Source organism: Physeter macrocephalus, chromosome 12 (genome assembly GCF_002837175.3).
Source record: "Physeter macrocephalus isolate SW-GA chromosome 12, ASM283717v5, whole genome shotgun sequence".
Lineage (NCBI taxonomy): Eukaryota > Metazoa > Chordata > Mammalia > Artiodactyla > Physeteridae > Physeter > Physeter macrocephalus.
In genome coordinates this window covers 41,484,669-41,490,668 of record NC_041225.1, presented here as the reverse complement: position 1 = coordinate 41,490,668, position 6,000 = coordinate 41,484,669, and the positions used below count along the sequence as shown (strand labels likewise).

Below are 6,000 nucleotides of genomic sequence, written 5' to 3'. Positions count from 1 at the left end.
TCCGCGGCATGTGGGATCTTCCCGGACCGGGGCACGAACCCGTGTGCCCTGCATCAGCAGGCGGACTCTCAACGACTGCGCCACCAGGGAAGCCCCATGATTATTTTTTAATAATTAATTTCCTCATATCAATAAGGAAACAAATCCTACTTTCATAATTCTTCTACTAGTATACTATTTTTCATTAATTTATTTAGAATTTTTGCACTTCATTCATAAGTTTTATCGGTCTACAATTATGTGTTACATTAATTACGGTTTGCTTCTCAGGGTAATATTTGCACCATAAAATAATTTGATAAACTTTTTATACTTTTCTAAGTGATTAAATATTTGACATGACATTGGAATTTTAAAATTAATGATCTAAAATAAATCTTTAATAAATCTATCAGACCCTAGTAAGCCTTGATTATTTTTTCATTCTTTCCAATAGGTGTTAGACATTTTTTGTTTTCTAAGATTTCCTGAATCACTTTTCATCAGTTAAAAATAACCTATGAGGGGCTTCCCTGGTGGCACAGTGGTTGAGAGTCCGCCTGCCGATGCTGGGGACACGAGTTCGTGCCCCGATCCGGAAGGATCCCACGTGCCGCGGAGCGGCTGGGCCCGTGGGCCGTGGCCGCTGGGCCTACGCGTCCAGAGCCTGTGCTCCGCGGCGGGAGGGGCCACAGCAGTGAGAGGTCCGCGTACCGCAAAAAAAATAAAAATTAAAAAATAACCCGTGAATATATATTTTTCATTAAGGTTTTCAAATTTGTTGGCATAAATTTTTCCATAAAATTTTCTCACACTTTCTAATGACCACTCTGTTGAAATACCCCTTTCATTCTAATAACATATATTTGTGGTTTTGTCCTTTTCTTTTCTTAATTAAAACAGCAAGCTATTGGCCTATTTAATTAATTATGTTCTTAATACTCCACAGAGTAACTTCTTCAATTTATTTTTCAAATGTATCGAATCAACTAATTTCGATATTTTTTATTCTTCTGCTGCTCTTGGGCTTGTTGTGTTATTTTATAGAAATTGAAAGCTTAGCCTAATATTTGTTAATGAATAATGAGAGCATTTAGGGCTGTACATTTGCCTCTGAGCATAATTTTGTATACATTCTACAAATTTTGATTAAAAAAGAATTTTATGGTTGCTGCATAAAAACTGAAGGGTTTTCCCCCTCATTTATTTATTTACAAGATTCTGATTTTTTTCCTAATTTGTTTTGTTCAAGAAACATATTTTTACTTTCAAGTAATGTGCTTCAGTGGCTTTGATGTTGGAGCATCTTGTATGTATATTTTCACATGTTTGTAATATTTTAATCCTTAATTTGTGGTCTCAGATGTCATTTTTAAAGAAAATATTTCATCAGTTCTTAAAAGTATATATTCTGTGTTTGTAGGGTACATATTTCTGTACAAGTAATTTTAATTGTATATTATTAATGACTATGTTCTGTGTTTAAGGATGCAAAATTGAAAATGTTTTTCTAGTTTTTATAAATATATTTCTTTCAAAACTACTTACCCATGAAAAAGCTGAATGTTTCTATCAATTTAGCTTTGCATTTAGAATAGGCTTTATTTTATATATTTAAGAAAAAAATTATTTCATACATATAGATTTATCTTCATTATAGGATTATTATTGTTTTTCAGTGGAAAACTCATCTGTTTATCCAGTGTAATCTGAAGGTTAAAAATACATTCATGAATTTGGTCTTATTTCTGTCATATTGTTTCTGAATTTAAGAAATATTACACTTGTGCTGTGTCCGTATTTCTCTTGCCACATATACTAAATTATTACTTTAAAAAATTTCTAGTGATTATGAAACATTTAAAAATAGAACTATAAAGATAATTTTATTTGTAAGAAGTCATTTCTAATATTAATTTCTAAAATTACAAAGGTCATGAATAGAATATTGCCTTTTGTATTTACCATTTCAGGTAAGTCACCTTAGCTTTTATTATTTCATTTTGAGGTGTTAGATGTAGATTACTGTTCATAAATGATGTGTATACCATTTAACTTTTTTTTTTTTTTTGCGGTACGCGGGCCTCTCACTGCTGTGGCCTCTCCCGTTGCGGAGCACAGGCTCCGGACGCGCAGGCTCAGCGGCCGTGGCTCACGGGCCCAGCCGCTCCGCGGCATGCGGGATCTTCCCGGACTGGGGCACGAACCCGTGTCCCCTGCATCGGCAGGTGGACTCTCAACCACTGCGCCACCAGGGAAGCCCCCATTTAACTTTTAAGAATAAGTTTAATATTTGAACTTCACTTTGTTACCAAAATTTAAATAATTATAGTTGTTTTATCTGTTTCTAATACTCAACCAGGCTTTTGATATCATCGCTATCCTAAGTTATTACTTTTCAATTTTGTTGTTATTGGTTGGGATATTAATATTTTTTAGTTGAAAACATGGAATTATAGTACCTTTCTTTGCATATGTAAGATGGCTATTTATTCAGTACACATTTATTTAATTGAAGCCTTTGTCCTTAAATTTCTATGGATATTGCTCCAGGGATTTTTGTTTGTCTGTGGAATGTTGGTTTGTTTGTCTGTTTTGGCATTTTAGTTTGGACAGGAGAAATCTGGAGACCAGCTTGGATTTTATTTAATGAAGCTATCCTTGTTTATACCTACATTTTTATTTAATAGATCTTTATTGGCTTTAAATTGCTTCACAGTACTGTGTTGGTTTTTGTTGTACACCAAAGTGAATCAGCCATATGCATATATATGTCCCCATATCCCCTCCCTTTTGAGCCTCCCTCCCACCCTCCCTATCCCACCCCTCTAGGTGGTCGCAAAGCACCGAGCTGATCTCCCACTAGCTAACTCTTTTACATTCTACACCTAGATTTTTTTTTAACAGGTTTTATTACAAATAGGAGGATGTCCTTTTTACCTAGACCAAACTGATCCTTCCATTTAGGTAAATTTTAATCTACTGTTCACCTCTATATTTCTGTCTTCATTTTTTTCTCTGTACCTATTTCTCATAGGTTGGGCCTCACCTCTTCTAGTCTATATGTAATATATTCTTTTCTAGCCATATTCTATTTTTCTTTTGAATTAGCAAAAAGCCTTTCAATTGCATCTTAAGGATGATTCCATTTCCTGTAGGGTCACTTCTCATGATTAACACCCCTGATTTCTACTATCATCATCAACCTTCCTGTAGAGCAGAGTTTCTCAATCCCAGCACTATGTGCATTTGAGCCAGATGATTCTTGGTTTGAGGGAGTGCCCTGTGTAGTATATAGCAGCATATATAATATACTGTATAATATTTAGCAGCATCCTTAACCTCTGCCCACTAAATGCCAGTAGTATCCCTCAAGTCGTGACTACCAGAACTGTCCCCAGACATTGCCAAATATTTCCTAGGGGCTGAAGGGGTGCAAAATCACCCTCAACTGAGAACTACTTCTTTAGAGTTTAAAGTATTTTTGTATCTTGCCTTCTGTTTGTATCAGTCTTCACCTAACTCTTTGCTTTCTCTATTACTCCTCTTTTTGTTTTATTGATCCAGTAACTCTGTAACTACCTGTTCATGTTTTCTGCATATAGCCAGTATTTCTAAGGTGGACTTTTCTTAGGCTCCAGTGTCTGTGTCTTTCCACAGTGTGGCAAGGAGACATGTTCAATCTGTAATTCTTAAGTTATGTACTATATTCAAGAGAGCAATTGTAGCATCAAGTACTTCAAGATTTTTCCCAGGAACGACTCCTCCTTTGTGCTGTTATTAAGGAGAAACAGGACAATGCATGTCAAGCAGCACGTGTTCCACTCCTCAGACCACGACCCTCCTGCAGTACCCTCAGTCTATGGCAAATTATACAATCCCTAACCCCTCCCTCTCCCTCCACCCTTCTTCTCTCCATTCCCCTCTCATCTTTTCTCCTCCCTTGTGTGTGCACATGATGGTGGCAGGAAGCACAACAATAGCTTGATAGATGCTAAGTAAGAACAGCTATTGAGTACTTAATGTATGTGGACTCTTGGGCTACTTGTGCTATGTATACCACCTCGAATAAGCATCACAACTCTTGGAAGTAGGTACTGTTATTATTCCCATTTTACAGATGAGAAAATTAATACTTAGAGAGACTTAGTAAAGTGCCTAAACTAGTAAGTCATGGAACTAGGGTTTAACTCAGGTTTTGCTGACCCCAGATACTGGTCACCACTTTATTCTACACAATGATTTCTTAAGGTCCAGGAAATAGTCACCACGATGTGGGGGTGAGGAGCAGCTGCTTAGTTTTCTACTTAAATAGTCTTCTCTGACCTTGAGCAAGGGATAGACAACATAATGAATCAAATGCTTTTCTTAACCACTGTCCTGGATGCAAAATGTTTTAGTTCAGGGGGCAGACCATACATAAAACATGACCTGTTTCCCAAGTCAAATTTATTAGTTTCATCATTACTGATTCTTATTGACATATTTTGGCCTGAGTTCACTTTTGTTCTCAAACTCCAGGGGCTTATAAGTTTATCCTAAATTATATAATTTTGTTGATATTTTTATGGGATCTTGGAAGACACTATTAGTCATTGACAGCATGCACGTTAAAATTTTTACTAGAAATCTAACATTTAAAAGTTTTTTAAGATTAATCTTTTTGAGCACTAATAGAAATATTAGTGGGCCATGAAATAAATGCATGTATTACATTTATGTACTGAATTGATAAAATTAACTTCTATTGAATTAAACCTGTTATATTTTAATGAAATATATATTTTTTTAAAAGGGCCTAGAATAATGTGGGAATACTTCTCAAAAATCTGGTTGGGAAATTCTGGTTTTTAAGACTTTTACATTGTCATGGGGCAGCCCTTATATCCTACCTTGCCTCAAGAGTTATAAATACACATGGGAAACTGAATGAAGATTTTCAGCTTCTCATCCTCTGACTGACAGTTTTATTTGAAAATGTCTCTTTTCTTATTTTTAACAAGATACTCAACTTGCAGAAATAATTCTTCAAGTTTGTATCCATGTAATAGACTTACATTCTTTCCAGAGAATAAGATATTTCACAGAATAGTCACAAAGGAAGCTCCTGAGCCGTAGTGGGATGAAGGATCAGTTGAATCCCAATCCTGGAAAGCCAGTTTTACATTCTATGGCACAGGGTTAAAGCCAGGGAATATCTCTGCACCTGAGCTACCTACCAGGATAGATATCACATCAGAAATTCAAATGGGGCCCCAGTCTCCTTATACCCAAAAATTGTGTTCAATTCAATTTAGTCTCCAGGATATCCAATGCCCATGACCTCTTTTTCATGGTTTATGAAAACTTGATTTTGTTTGGGATAGCAATATGACCAGTCCAGGTTATAAATTAAAATGTCTAAGTTGGTCTTAAATGGACACACAGCACATTTCTGGCCAATGAGACCTCTGGAAAAGTCACTTGGAGTCATTTCTGGTAAAATGCTTCTTTTCTGATCTTGATAGGGAACAGACTCTGAATAAAGTTCTGTGCCCTTATTCCCTCCCCTCTTTTCCCATGAGGTCCAGTGCTTGTGCAGCTATCTCGTGTCTATGAGGCAAAAAATATGAGGACGAGAGACATCATTGAGCATGACAGAGTGGGAGGATGGTAGCAGCCTTGGTTTCTACCCTGAGCAGCTAAGCAAACACCAGCATCTCAACCCTAAAATCTCCTGTTATGTGAGAATAACAAACCCCTGTGTGCAAGTCTTGTCACGCAGATTTGCGTTACTTGCAACAAAATAAATTCCTAATTTGTGAGGTTCCAAAGATTTCTTTTCTATCTTACTTTTGAAACTTAGGAGTGACCTCTACATACAAAAGTGGAGTATTAAGAAAGAAGGAAATTTGAAGAGAGTTGTAGTTATTTCATAGGATAAACTATCCATGGAAAGTTTATGAGAAAAGCTTCCCCTTCCTCACCATCACAATCAACAGTCTCTATAATGTACAGTTGGTTCTCATTATTCACAATAGC

At 36.2% G+C, this 6,000-nt stretch overlaps 1 long non-coding RNA gene across 1 annotated transcript in view; it reads right to left on the bottom strand.

Annotated features, from left to right (window-relative positions):
• LOC129392629 (uncharacterized) overlaps nucleotides 1-6,000 on the bottom strand; it is a 68,190-nt gene that overhangs the window by 57,234 nt on the left and 4,956 nt on the right. The gene's annotated exons all lie outside the window — the stretch shown is intronic.